Source organism: Schistocerca cancellata, chromosome 5 (genome assembly GCF_023864275.1).
Source record: "Schistocerca cancellata isolate TAMUIC-IGC-003103 chromosome 5, iqSchCanc2.1, whole genome shotgun sequence".
NCBI lineage: Eukaryota > Metazoa > Arthropoda > Insecta > Orthoptera > Acrididae > Schistocerca > Schistocerca cancellata.
The window spans coordinates 729,110,960-729,126,225 of NC_064630.1; the positions used below are offsets into that span (position 1 = coordinate 729,110,960).

The following is a 15,266-nucleotide window of genomic DNA, read 5'->3' on the forward strand; positions in this document are numbered from 1 at the left end:
TGACGGTTTGGATGTACCGTGCACTATTCAGTGTCCCCTCGACGATCACCAGTGGTGTACGGCCAGTGTAGGAGATCGCTCCCCACACCATGATGCCGGGTGTTGGCCCTGTGTGCCTCGGTCGTATGCAGTCCTGATTGTGGCGCTCACCTGCACGGCGCCAAACACGCATACGACCATCATTGGCACCAAGGCAGAAGCGACTCTCATCGCTGAAGACGACACGTCTCCATTCGTCCCTCCATTCATGCCTGTCGCGACACCACTGGAGGCGGGCTGCACGATGTTGGGGCGTGAGCGGAAGACGGCCTAACGGTGTGCGGGACCGTAGCCCAGCTTCATGGAGACGGTTGCGAATGGTCCTCGCCGATACCCCAGGAGCAACAGTGTCCCTAATTTGCTGGGAAGTGGCGGTGCGGTCCCCTACGGCACTGCGTAGGATCCTACGGTCTTAGCGTGCATCCGTGCGTCGCTGCGGTCCGGTCCCAGGTCGACGGGCACGTGCACCTTCCGCCGACCACTGGCGACAACATCGATGTACTGTGGAGACCTCACGCCCCACGTGTTGAGCAATTCGGCTGTACGTCCACCCGGCCTCCCGCATGCCCACTATACGCCCTCGCTCAAAGTCCGTCAACTGCACATACGGTTCACGTCCACGCTGTCGCGGCATGCTACCAGTGTTAAAGACTGCGATGGAGCTCCGTATGCCACGGCAAACTGGCTGACACTGACGGCGGCGGTGCACAAATGCTGCGCAGCTAGCGCCATTCGACGGCCAACACCGCGGTTCCTGGTGTGTCCGCTGTGCCGTGCGTGTGATCATTGTTTGTACAGCCCTCTCGCAGTGTCCGGAGCAAGTATGGTGGGTCTGACACACCGGTGTCAATGTGTTCTTTTTTCCATTTCCAGGAGTGTATTTCCGGTAAGAGACCTGGTCCGGAAACGATCGAGTCGAGAGTTGAAAGCGAAAATCGTTCTAATACTTCTAACAGTGAGCCTCTTCTACTGCGAGCTGTTTGCTTTCCATATTTTGTGACGAGATAGTATGACCCAACAAATGAAAAAAATGACTAATAATCTTGGGCTCTAAAACGCATATCTTAAGAGCTATGAGCACTTGCTCAATAGAAGAGTTGTGTTTCACAGTAACAAAGATGGACAAGTCTTCACAGCTCTTAATGTATGCCCTTTACAGTCCATGTTTACTGGACTTTTTCTTGTTTTGGTCCATATTACTTCCACCCAAAATATGGAAAGCAAACAGATTACAGTAGAAGGGCTGTCAGAGGAAGCGGAACGATTTTCGCTCATAACTATCGACTCGGTGGTTTCCATACCACGGTCCCTTAGCTCATATTGATACATTTACCCTTCTCTATCATCCCTGTAACTTTGTAACGTCACCACCCATCAAACACCCTTACAGGCACACTTCCAAAGCCAACGAACGGTTTTTGGTGGAGGGTACATGGTGTACTTCATCAACCCCCCCCCACCCCTAACGCGATTTAACCTGTATGCTATCATTAATCATCGAGGTCATTACGCGATATTGTGCTGAAAGTGATAGTTTCGTTATTCGTTCTGGAACATGAATTCTAAGAACAGTGAAAGTAATACTCTCTGCGGTTTGCAACTCTTACTAGCAGCCCTTTCCGCTAGTATGCGTTCAACATTTCTATGATGGTCTTCCTCTGACCAAAGGAATTCGTGATGAACAGCTCAGCTCTACTTTTAATCTTCTCAGTCTCTTCCATTAATCCCAAACCGCCGAAAAATATTCAAGAATACTGGAACGACAAAGGTGTCTCTAAGAGAAAATTACGGTCACTCCAGTCTGAAACTTGTCTCCTCCTCAACAGATTAATGCGATCGTTGCACTACAAAGCGCCCGGACAGCAAGTTCTTAGATACTTAATGGCGAGCTTCAGGTTGTTCTGTTGTTTCCGTTATATGCATAATGTTTCGAAGACTGACGAAGCCGTTTTCCTCAGACGCTGCGAGTTTTTGTGTGTGCACTGACTGCCTGAACTCCAGCCAGACCGTCTCGCGTCTCTGTTTGTAGCTGACAAAGTGTTCGATTTCCGACGCCACTATGCCCTTTGATCCTTTTTTTTTTCAGAGCTCGTACCGATACTCGTTGAAACGCAAACTCGCTCAGCGTTCCATGCTCTGGTGGACGTCGTGGTCGCTGAAATCTTAGTAAACTGAGTGTCCGACCCCAAACTTCGTTTAAATTGAAAACTTCGTACTTGTTTATTACGTTTTCTAACGTCTTTATTTTGATAGACTTCTTAATTAAGCTGTAACAAAAACTTGACGTTTGCACCACGATACTGGTCGTTTTGCAGTTGTACTCGATGCAGTGCTCGGCGACAGCCGATTTGCTTGGTTGTTTTAACCGAGCTTGGCGCTGATGTTCCTTGCATCCCTCCTCCACTGTTCTGATGTCAGAAAATTAGGTTTTCTGACGGACTAAGGTTTCATTTCAATATAAACAAGACTTGGGGGTCCGACACTCAGTTTATTAACATCTCGCTGGATATCACATCCACCACAGCTTCGACAGTACATCCGGAAGCACACTATTAAGCAATCAAACCGAAAAAATTGGAGATCTTACACACTTGACGGTTGTGGCTAACTTCCGCTCGTTTTGTCATGCGACATCATTTCGTTTATTAAGTAGCGTTACAGTTACCATCATGTGCTGAGGCTTAGACGCTGGTCTTTAAACCAAGAGCTGATCTAAAGGTCTTCCTACACTTCGTAGTAATTTTTTAACGAGTACTGCAATAGTCTCACAGAGCTCCGAGCGTTGTCTATCAGATAGTGTGTGCATGTTGTGGATGGTAACGGTCCTAACACAGTTGCTTGAGGTACGCCAGGCGCAGTGGTCTCCTCTGATGACACCTCTTTATTAGGAATGACATGCCGAGTTAGCTTTGTTAGGAAGTTTTCAGCCCAATTGTGTGGCTCTTCTCGTATTCCATAATAATGATTACTGAGCGGCTTTGCAAAATGGTACGGTACGTGCTGTGGGGAGTAAGGAAACACAACAGCCCAGGCTCCGGTATCTACAGCATTCTGGATCAAACAGACCAGGAGTAATCAACTGTTTTTTTATCTCTCCCCACTTTCGTACCGCTGTTAGTTCATGCGGCGTTCAGTAAGTAAGGCGTTTTTTCTTGGCCGATTTCGATTGTAAAGAAATGCAGGATTTGCTGTGGCACTGAGTGGAATATTCGTGTTTAAGCGCCTTTAGTTTCATGAAGAATGTGTACGGAGACCTGGCAGTGAACAAAAGCAGGGCGAGTCGTTGCGCAAGACGTCTGTCATCATCACACTGTTAGTTCATGCGGCGTTCAGTAAGTAAGGCTTTTTTTTTTCTTGGCCGATTTCGAATGAAAAGAAATGCAGGATTTGTTGTGGCACTGAGTGGAATATTCGTGTTTAAGCGCCTTTAGTTTCATGAAGAATGTGTACGGAGAACTGGCAGTGAACAAAAGCAGGGTGAGTCGTTGTGCAAGACGTCTGTCATCATCACACAAGGTCGCGTAAACGTGTCCGATTTCCTGTGTGCTGGCCGGCCGCACACAGCTGTAACTTCTGCTATATTCGGACGTGCGGACACTCTCATGCGTGGTGATCTACGTGACAGAAACAACATCGCTGCACAACTGGACGTCTCTGTTGGCAGTGCTGACACACTCGTCCACCAGCTGGGCTACTCAGGCGTGTGTGGCCGCTGCGTTCCCAAGAACATACAGAACAAGGAAGGACCGTCTTCAAGGAATTGCTTGCGCGTTACGACGCTGTTCGCGAGACTTTTTTGTCGAACATCGTCACAGGCGATGAAATATGGGTTCACAACTTGGAACAGGAAACGAGGGCAATTCATGGAGTGGCACCCACTACCTCTCCTCCGAAGAAATAGTTCAAAGCCGTACCCTCAGCCGGTAGAATCATGCCGACAGTCGTCTGAGTCTCTGAAGGTTCAAATGGTTCAAATGGCTCTGAGCACTATGGGACTTAAATTCTGTGGTCATCAGTCCCCTAGAACTTAGAACTACTTAAACCTAACTAACCTAAGGACACCACAGACATCCATGCCCGAGGCAGAATTCGAACCTGCGACCGTAGCGGTCACGCGGTTCCAGACTGTAGCGCCTAGAACCGCACGGCCACACCGGCCGGCAGACTCTGAAGGGGCTATTCCGTTTGATGTTCTCCATCATGATGCAACGATCAACTCGGAAGTGCATTGTGACACTTTTAAGATGTAAGGTGGCTATAATTTCGCACCTTACAAGCATTCATCCACATACTTTGTCGTGATCTGCGAACACAATTAGGTATCATGTGATAGGTTGTACATCATATATATGTATATTTAAAGGAGACTGACATTGTCACGTACGCCTTGTAAATAACTGCCAACGCTTATTGCATGAAAGGTAACGGAGTGTCTTTATCATTAGAACGGCGTAATGGACGACTGCCTATACTAGTAGAGGTTGGAACGCCAGTGCAGATGAAACGGCAGGCAGAACTCAAAATCTTGGTGGAAGGCCTGCACAGGTGTTGGTCGTGCTTAAAAACAGGAAGTAGCTAGACAGACGTCGTGGCACCCGAGCTCTGGAGCACAATAGGGTTATGGCCGACCGCTATTGTTGCAGGACCGGAAGGATAACCGGGAACTATGCAAATCTTGGATGCAGGTGGAAGCAACGAAGAAACGGCACCTCAGAAGCCACGCAGGCTGGGTTATTTCCAAGGATTTTTACTCATTGTACGAGTATAAGTTTTTCCTCGCAAACTTTCCGCGCTGGACGACAAAAGACTAAAATATGGTTGGTCGGCGTTCGGAAGAATCTGTAGAGAGGTAGAATATTCCGTGGTTTCGGGACTATGATTCTGTCGTATCGGCCGCCGCACAGCAGCCGTCAACTCGGCGCGGCGTGCTACAACACAGCGAGTACCGGTGGCGCCGCACACGATGTCAACAACTGGCGCCAGTGAACGCGTCGTCGCGGGGTTAGCGCCAGCGTACACACCACTATCGATACGGACTACCCTGGCGACGCTGCCCTTGCCACCAGACTGAGCAACCGTATAAGGGCGCCATCTACCAACACTCTGATTGGCCGGACCTGCGGATTTAAGCGAGCTCCCTGAGCCCGTTTAACCAGTTCAATTTTCGCCGATGACTGTGTTACTACCCGGCAGCTGGATTCACGACGACCGAACCGTACTGTGGCCTCCCTGACTGGAAAACTTGCGACGCATCGGTATCGATTGGTTGGCAGTGGTTTGGACTTGTATTCTCTACTAGTGACTCTGATCCCTCCTTGGCGCTACAGCCAGCGAAGTGTTGTGTAGTCGAACTTGAGTTTGTTTTGAGTGACAGAAGGTCAAATAAATTTGGTTATCACGGAATATTTGTTGTATTATAGTGCGGACATAACATATTCGTTTTCGGAATTACGAGGGTGGGGAGCCGAGCCTTGCTGGGAAGCCAGCGGTGGAGAGACGAGGTCTTCCGTAACGAGCTCCCGTGTGTGGCGGTCGCTCGGTATCAGCTTTGTTGGTACAGACGGACTTGCTGTATTTACTCTCCGGAGAGTTTATAGGTAGAACAGTTAGGTACTGTACTGTTGTGAACTCATACGATTCTGGACTTCACTTTCGGGTTGGAACTAGTCGTTGAGTACACAACGTTCAGTAATTGAGAGCACTTCTTCTGCCTATACTTACGTTGAGACGTTATCTGAACTCCATCCTTGTGGTAGCGAGTTTGCTATTCTTGTCTGTAGAACACAGAGAGGAGAAGACAGTATTAGAGTATATTAGTCAGAGGATAGCCTTCTGCCGTCCTAGTGTTTGATAGAGTTTTATTTTGTGGGTGGAGTTCTTCCACCGTCGCAGACGAGTACGAGAACCATCACTTCGGCGCACCGGACACAGTACGTACAGTGATATCGGACATTGCTTCGGCTTATTAGCGGTATAAAGCTTAACAGATGTGATCAAGTTAGTTTATTTCCACTGAGGTTGCACACCACTGTAGATCATCTTTGAAAGTAGTGTCTTCTAGTGTTTTGTACGTAGATGATGCCAGTCATTTCGCGTTATTGATATTAGTTCGCCCAGTCATGATATGGAGCAGAGTTGGGGAATTGATCAATAATTTTAGTTAGGAAATATCGACAATTGTACTTAAAGGGTTGATTTTAATCTAGAATAAATATACAGGGTGATTCAAAAAGAATACCACAACTTTAGGAATTTAAAACTCTGTAACGACAAAAGGCAGAGCTAAGCACTATCTGTCGGCGAATTAAGGGAGCTATAAAGTTTCATTTAGTTGTACATTTGTTCGCTTGAGGCGCTGCTGACTAGGCGTCAGCGTCAGTCGATGCTAAGATGGCGACCGCTCAACAGAAAGCTTTTTGTGTTATTGAGTACGGCAGAAGTGAATCGACGATAGTTGTTCAGCGTGCATTTCGAACGAAGTATGGTGTTAAACCTCCTGATAGGTGGTGTATTAAACGTTGGTATAAACAGTTTACAGAGAATGGGTGTTTGTGCAAAGGGAAAAGTTCTGGAGATGTTAGAGAATTGGCTGTTCCCTCAGCTCGAACAAGCACAACAATTCATATTTCAGCAGGATGGAGCGCCACCACATTGGCACTTATCTGTCCGTAACTACCTGAACGTCAACTACCCGTGGCGATGGATCGGCCGCCAGGCAGCCCGTGACAGAGCACTTCATCACTGGCCTCCAAGAAGCCCTGATCTTACCCCCTGCGATTTTTTCTTATGGGGGTATATTAAGGATACGGTGTTTCGGCCACCTCTCCCAGCCACCATTGATGATTTGAAACGAGAAATAACAGCAGCTATCCAAACTGTTACGCCTGTTATGCTACAGAGAGTGTGGAACGAGTTGGAGTATCGGGTTGATATTGCTCGAGTGTCTGGGGGGGGGGGGGGGGGGCATATTGAACATCTCTGAACTTGTTTTTGAGTGAAAAAAAACCTTTTTAAATACTCTTTGTAATGATGTATAACAGAAGGTTATATTATGCTTCTTTCATTAAATACACATTTTTAAAGTTGTGGTATTCTTTTTGAATCACCCTGTATACTGAACAACAACGTTTATCATTTAGTAGTATTAGTTACCTTCATGATTCATTCATGTTTAGAATATAATTTACAAGTTATAAAGGACCATTAAGAGATCCTAAGATCTGCTTCAGGGGGATAGTGAGAGAGAGACAAACCATCATTTTAGCGTTCATTATTTTCCGTTGCGCACATTCATTTTACACCCGCCTGGAGTAGCATCTTGGAAAGAAATTGAAGACACGACTTAAGTGTGTTCGTCGCCACAAAATTTCAAAGACACTTCTCCTTCTCCATGACGGCATAAGGTCTTAGAGAAGTCTGTGCATCCAAGAGGAGCTCACGAAACTTCACTGGAGTGCTCTCCTTCATCGATCCTACAACCCCGTATCTCGCGCCTTCTGACTTACCTCTGTTTGGCGCAATGTGGGTGCACTCCGCGGGAAGTAGTATGTGGATAATGTGGGCTTTCTTGTTGCAGCGAGACGTTGGCTCCGACGTAAACAAGTAAAGTGGTACCATGTGGGCATACACGCCCTCCCAGTAATGTGGGGTAAGGCCGTCAAATTGAATGGAGATTATATTAAAAGTGGTGTGCGGAATTATATGGTGTACTGAAAACCTAAATAAACCAAACTGCTTTCAGAAAAGAAAAACATGTGATGCATTCGTTATTCAACACTCTGGTAGTAAAATTTTCTATACTTTATAAAATTTATAAAGCAGAATACAGTAAGGTAAAGCGTATGGTAATAATTACTTACCAAATATCTTATGTCAATTATCTGACACGTCATACAGCGAACAGTTTTTTTTATTTTGTAAATACGGGAGTTAAAACTATTAACATGGAATTGGATGAAGTGTCCAATGATCCGCTATAGCTGTATTTGTTCAGGTCATTTATAAACCCACACAACCGGTTTCCCAACTTTTGTGTTGCACCTTCTGGTGTAGCTGTAAAGGCTACAGCTGTAGCTGTAAAGCTTACAGAATGCCACAGCGCAACAAATGGCGTGTCTAGGTAAAAATTTCATCGTTCCTCAGTTGATAAAAAACCATCTACAAATGATAAATGAGATCCCTGAGTCTGATGTTGCGAAATTAAAGTACTGGATTTCTGTGCCGTAAGAAATAAAAGTAGGTCTCCTCTTTCGGAAATAATCACTAAAGCCTGATGCCACGCGAGACGAAGCAGGGATGGTTAGCATTGAACTTAATATAATTTCCCATATATTTGGATATAAGACAGGAATCTTTTCCATTTTTTTTTCAAATCGTTTTTCCTTGAAGAATTCAAGTTCGTTGACATGGCTACTGAATTTGTCAATGTCTTCTGGAGTTACATCATCTTTTGTGAAAGGTAATTCGGGAAACTGTTAAAATTCTCCCATCAAAGAGTTATGACGAAGTGGTTCAACTTTGTCAATAAATAGTGACACAATTCTTTGCCAAACTATGAGCGGGTTATTAGCTCTTTGTAGCTAGAGATTGACTTAATTACGCTTCGGTCGCAGGTTCGCATCCTGCCTCGGGCATGGATGTGTCTGATGTCCTTAGGTTGGTTAGGTTTAAGTAGTTCTAAGTTCTAGGGGACTGATGACCTCAGCAGTTACGTCCCATAGTGCTCAGAGCCATTTTTTGACTTAATTAAATCTCTTGAAAATATCTACAAAAAGGGCTTCATTCTTTCCTGTTTTTAACTGTTCGTATAGATCCTGGTCTCATTATTTCTTTCACCAAAATGTGTGGTACTATAATATAATGTTAGAAAAGGAGTCAGAACTGTACCATTTTACTTCTGTGTGCATAAGTAACCTGATTAAAATCTTCATTACTGTCCTAGAAAAGCTAACGAAACATTACATCATGTTTCGAATGGAGTTTAATCTCGTTTACAGCTCGAATTCTTACAGTTAATGAATGTAAACTTGTACTTAGATGTAGTACTACAAGATGTTGTCTGTGCAATAAACAATGAATGCATGAAACACATGACGCTTCTTACTTTTTCTTCAATTCGCTTCTCTACTATGTAGTACTATAAGGTGTTGTCTGTGCAATAAACATTGAATTCATGAAACATTTGACGCTTCCTACTTTTTCTTCAATTCGCTTCTCTACTGTGCTATCGCTTAAGGGAAATGTTTTTGAAATTTCAGATATATCCTGATACATTACTGTTGAGATAAATTCTTTATAGGTGGTGTTATTTACAGCTTCATCACTATTCTAGCTTTTACCACTTTCTGCAATTATGAAATGCGATAAGTGGCAATTAATCCAACTTCGTTCACTGCACGTTGTTTCGTAAATGATGCAGCGATTGTGCATGTATTTTGGATTTTTTTAATATAACATTTCCCGAAAATATTCAACGGAGTTGCCCTTATCACTTGGGTGCTTTGTACGCTACTGGCCATTAAAATTGCTACACCAAGAAGAAATACAGATGAGAAACGGGTATTCATTGGACAAATATATTATACTAGAACTGACATGTGATTACATTTTCACGCAATTTGGGTGCATAGATCTTGAGAAATCAGTACCCAGAACAACCACCTCTGGCCCGTAATAACGGCCTTAACACGCCTAGGCATTGCGTCAAACAGAGCTTAGATGGAGTGTACAGGTACGGCTGCCCGTGCAGCCTCAACACGATACCACAGTTCATCAAGAGTAGCGATTGGCGTATTGTGACGAGCCAGTTGCTCGGCCACCATTGACCAGACGTTTTCAGTTGGTGAGAGATCTGGAGAATGTGCTGGTCAGGGCAGCAGTCGAACATTTTCTTTATCCAGAAAGGCCCGTACAGGACCTGCAACATGCGGTCGTGCATTATCCTGCTTAAATGTAGGGTTTCGCAGAGACATAATGAAGGGTAGAGCCACGGGTCGTAACACATCTGAAATGTAACATCCATTGTTCAAAGTGACGTCAATGCGAGCAAGAGGTGACCGAGAAGTGTAACTAATGGCACCCCATACCATCACGCCGTATGGTATGCCAGTATGGCGATGATGAATACACGCTTCCAATCTGCGTTCACCGCGATTTTGGCGAACACGGATGCGACCATGATGATGCTGTAAACAGAACCTGGATTCATCCGAAAAAATGACGTTTTGCCATTCGTGCACCCAGGTTAGTCGTTGAGTACACCATCGCAGGCGCTCTTGTCTGTGATGCAGCGTCAAGGGTAGCCGCAGCCACGGTCTCCGAGCTGATAGTCCATGCTGCTGCAAACGTCGTCGTACTGTTCGTGCAGATGGTTGTTGTCTTGCAAACGTCCCCATCTGTTGACTCAGGGATCGAGACGTGGCTGCACGATCCGTTACAGCCATGCGGATAAGATGCCCGTCATCTCGACTGCTAGTGATATGAGGCCGTTGGGATCCAGCACGACGTTCCGTATTACCCTCCTGAACCCACCGATTCCATATTCTGCTAACAGTCATTGGATCTCGACCAAAGCGAGCAGCAATGTCGTGATACGATAAACCGCAATCGCGATAGGCTGCAATCCGACCTTCATCAAAGTCGGAAACGTGATGGTACGCATTTCTCCTCCTTACACGAGGAACCACAACAACGTTTCACCAGGCAACGCCGGTCAACTGCTGTTTGTGTATGAGAAATCGGTTGGAAAATTTCCTCATGCCAGCACGTTGTAGGTGTCACCACCGGCGTCAACCTTGTGTGAATGCTCTGAAAAGCTAATCATTTGCATATCACAGCGTCTTCTGCCTGTCTGTTAAATTTGGCGTCTGTAGCACGTCTTCTTCGTGGTGTAGCAATTTTAATGGCCAGTAGTGTAGAATGATGTTCTCACACTCGACTTGGCTGCATTGCCTCATTGGACAATTTTTAGGACACAATAAACACAATGTTTGCAGTTCATTGACAGCAGGTTGTAAGAAACCCATTGTCAGATAATTCGGAAAGTCACGAACATGTTTCCTTTCCTGAGACACGGGTTCACAATATTTCACAATATTGTGTTTGAAGCTGTAATCACGTATCCACTCTGGCAAACCAGCTTACTGGCCAGTGCAACCGCAAACAAATGAGCCTGTGACGTGATCGTCTTCTGTGCATGCCTCTTGGGCATCGTGGATTGAGCTGGGAGGGTGTGGGGAGGGGGCAGCGGCAGCTACCGGGTTTGCTTGTCTGTTACGGCTGGGTGGTGTCGCGGCAGATGCGCGAGCTATTCTGAGACGACGCTCTATTGTTTGCGGTCGGCCTATAATGTCATTTGGTTGCACTTACGTAACACGACTTAAACTTGTGCAAGCGCGATACAAGTAGTACATTTTCTGAAATTTTGATGTCACTGAGAGTTTTGTGAAAACGTGATGAAAGAGCTTTTAAAGCTCACACCGCCTACCGCCCACCTTCAAAGCCGAAACACAAGTGGGCGGCAGGGACGAGGTTGAGTATCAGTGACGTGGACAAACAGAGCGAGCTGGTGCAAGTCCGTAGAATTCCAGGGACGAAATCTCAGTTTTATTCGGCGACAGCTATTTCACAATCTTACGTGGCCCTTACCGACAAAACATGTTACGCCAAGCTCGGGTTCACACTGTCGATGTCTGCTAAGTCAGTACTGATTCCTACTCACATTGTCATGCAGGATAACTCGTAACCGGAGACGTTACAAAGGCCAACCGCATGTTTCCTTAAACTGTTTGTACGCTACTGTGTGAAGTGCCGATAAGAGAGTGGGAGGATAGTATGAAACAATATGAGGACTACATTCTTCAGCTAAGCTTGTAGTTACATGTCACGGAACCTGAACCTATTCGAAGGTAGGGGAGCGGGGAAGGGGTGGTGAAGATTAAGGAACGTGGGAGCATGGCTCAGAAACTTGTATTACAAACTCAGAATGATGTGTTATCCCATGTCGCGTGTTCCCAGTGTGAATTATAAACCACGAACTTCATGAACGGTAACACAAGCAAAAAGTATTGAGGTGGTTTTAGGTTTAAATGGGTTGGTTGGTTGATTTGGGAAAGGAGACCAAACAGTGAGGTCATTGGTCTCATCGGATTAGGGAAGGTTGGGGAAGGAAGTCGGCCGTGTCCTTTCAGAGGAACCATCCCGGCGTTTGCCTGAAGCGATTTAGGGAAATCACGGAAAACTTAAATCAGGATGGCCGGACTCGGGTTTGAACCGTCACGCTTATTCGGAAACACTTATTACTTATTAAAAGTTAATTCAAAATTTTCCTGTCCAGCCGGCCGGTGTGGCAGAGCGGTTCTAGGAACTTCAGTCCGGAACCGCGCGACTGCTACGGTCGCAGGTTCGAATCCTGCCCCGGGCATGGGTGTGTGCTGTCCTTAGGTTAGTTTGGTTTAAGTAGTTCTAAAGTCTAGGGGACTGATGACCTCAGATGTTAAGTCCCATAGTGCTCAGAGCCATTTGAACCATTTTTTCCTGCCCACTTATGTAACTGCTGTGAAACTAAGGAGGACAGTCAGCGTTATCCCACATTTTAACCTCAGGATTTAACGGGAGTCTGTATAACACACGGAATTATTCTAATACGTATCAGAGTGCTTGGAACGCAACAGCAGGTACCTAAGAGATCCATAATTCATGTACACTTTTTCGTAGGCTAATAACTGCCAAGAATAGGAGTTAGGTGCTGCTTCGTGTGAGACATTTCATTACCTGTATAGATGAAAGGAAAAGAAAACATAATACATTATGTAAGACTCGAACTTAACTGTCATTCCTAGAAGAGATTAAAATTCAAATGCCTCTGAGCACTATGGGACTTAACATCGGTGGTCGTCAGTCCCCTAGACTTAGAACTACTTAAACCTAACTAACCTAAGGACATCACACACACCCATGCCCTGGGCACGATTCGAACCTGTGACCGTAGCAGCTGCGTGGTTCCGGACTGAAACGCCTAGAACCGCTCGTCCACAACGGCCCAGTAGAGATTAATTAACATTATGGAGAGATGATTGGTTGGGCCTTACATGCCAGCTTCATCTAGTTTTGCGTCGGTTAGAAATACCACATTTGATACCGACTGCAAAATCGGAAGTTGGGCTGTGAACCACGATTTTGGGGCCTAGATCTGAGTACGTCACGAAAACCAACTCATTGTGCAGTAGTTATTAAACAGTACACTGTTCTCAAATGGCATGTACATTACTAAACAAAATACCTTTTAAGGTAATTAATATTTGTGGACGTGTACTTGTCTAAATGTAAATATTCACTTACAACAATTATAAAGTTGTATTTTTTTATTGATTACCTGTTACTAAGCAGCGAGGACCGGCAGTATTTATGTACTGGGTCCAGTGACATTAAATCCCTGTCTCAATCTGTATCACTCACGGACGCACAACGAAAAGGTATGTGTTTAAGCATTCGACAAATTACAACACTGGCTAACCCGAAATACAGGACGGCACACCAAGCGAGCGAGATACGGTTATGCGCTACGTGGAACTCTGTATCGATCGCTACAAATCTGATTTCGCTCCGCAGGTCCGAAATACGTCACGCCAAGCGAGCGAATTATTTTTAATCAAAACGCTGTCTAGCTTACACAACACGAATGTAAGCGTGATCTTCGTTACGTAATACAGAGACTGCGTCGCTATGGGGAAAGCATTGCTGGGCAAGTTGATCGTCTTTAGTCAATGCTGGAGTTTTAAAAATACGTTTCTGTACGTACACTGGAAGGTACTGTCTATTTTGTAATCATTTGTTCCCTGAAACAGATCAGGAATTGATTGCACATACTTTACGTACTTTGCGAACTCTTTTAGTTCAAGCCTAATTCATACTAGACTAGACAAAAATAACCTGTAATACTCTACTACAAAGCCATAATGTAAGTAACTGATGCAGTTAGTCAGCCGTGGTCCTGTTCATGAAGCTTTTAGTGTAGTTCACGGTAAACGTTAAACACCACCTCACTGCCAGCAGAACTGCGACAATAACTTGCTGAGGACAAGTTGTCACTAATAAACCCATAGCTCAAATGCTTTCAGGCATTTAATGCAGGGTAACCGTCTGTAGTGAATATTAATAGCACGAGAAAACTACCGCTGCTTACTGTAGGGTAGCGACTGTGCCAGAGCAATTGGTAAACATCGTTATTCATAGCACGAAAAGGCTATCACTGCCGCTCCTTCCAAACAAGCAAAGCACGGACTCTCAGAACTTGACCTGTTCAGAGGGACGAAACTAGTAAACGCAGTGGCTTTGCAGGTGAGGTGGAACACGTAGAAGACGTGGAAACGCAGAAGGGTTATAGAAAACAGTGAGGCCTCCTTACCTGCAATTCGGGCTGCAGTCGGCGGTCGGAGAACAGCGTAGGAGCAGCCGAGTTGTGTGCCGGTAAGGGAATTCGCCAAGGACGCGCGCGGCGGCGACAAACGCGGCGTAGACGGGCTGCTCGCTGCACACAGACAGACACTGCGGCCGCGGCGCTGGGGGCCCGGCGGGGAGGGGCGGCACCGCGAGAGGGGGGCGCCCGCGTGACGTCACAGGTAAACAGAGGCGGCCGGCAGGCAGGGTCCCGCTGACCCACTTAACCGCTGCGGCGAACGCCGACCCAGACAGGGCCGAGCGGGCGGGACCTCGAAAACGTGTGCTCCAAGTCTGCACCGCTTGGCCGCTGCTGGAGCAAGGTGTCCCAGCGAGTCGAGTCACGAAGCACATTCCTCCTCCCTTCTGTTTTTCCTACTTGTCTTGCTGTCGATTGGTTGATTTGGACTAGGGGACCAGACAGCGTCGTCTCCGGTCCCATCGGATTAGGCAAGGATGGGGAAGGAAGTCAGCCGTGCCGGCATTTGCCTGAATCGACTTGGGGAAATCACGGAAAACCTAAATCAGGACGGCCGGACGCGGGTTTGAACGATACCGTCTCAAAGGAAGGCCTCGGCGCTTGTTCGTGACGTCACGTCAGCTAGGCACAGCGAACGCCAGGTCTATTGCAGGGCGTGCTTATCACTATAAATCTCATATTTTTGGACAAAATGTTTGGTATTGTTTTGGATTCTGCAGTTTTATTTAGATGAAAGATTTTCTTACTCTCGTACAGCTACAAAGGAAGATCATAGTTCTGTATTACTGAATTCTCTTTTGGAAATTCTCTT

At 46.0% G+C, this 15,266-nt stretch overlaps 1 protein-coding gene across 1 annotated transcript in view; it reads right to left on the minus strand.

Annotated features, from left to right (window-relative positions):
* Window positions 1-14,586, minus strand: part of LOC126187902 (uncharacterized) — a 1,224,785-nt gene extending 1,210,199 nt beyond the window's left edge. Inside the window, exon 1 of the mRNA XM_049929256.1 lies at window positions 14,444-14,586. The gene's annotated coding sequence lies outside the window, so the exon portion shown is untranslated. The remainder of the gene's footprint in view (window positions 1-14,443) is intronic.
* Window positions 14,587-15,266: the final 680 nt, after the last annotated feature.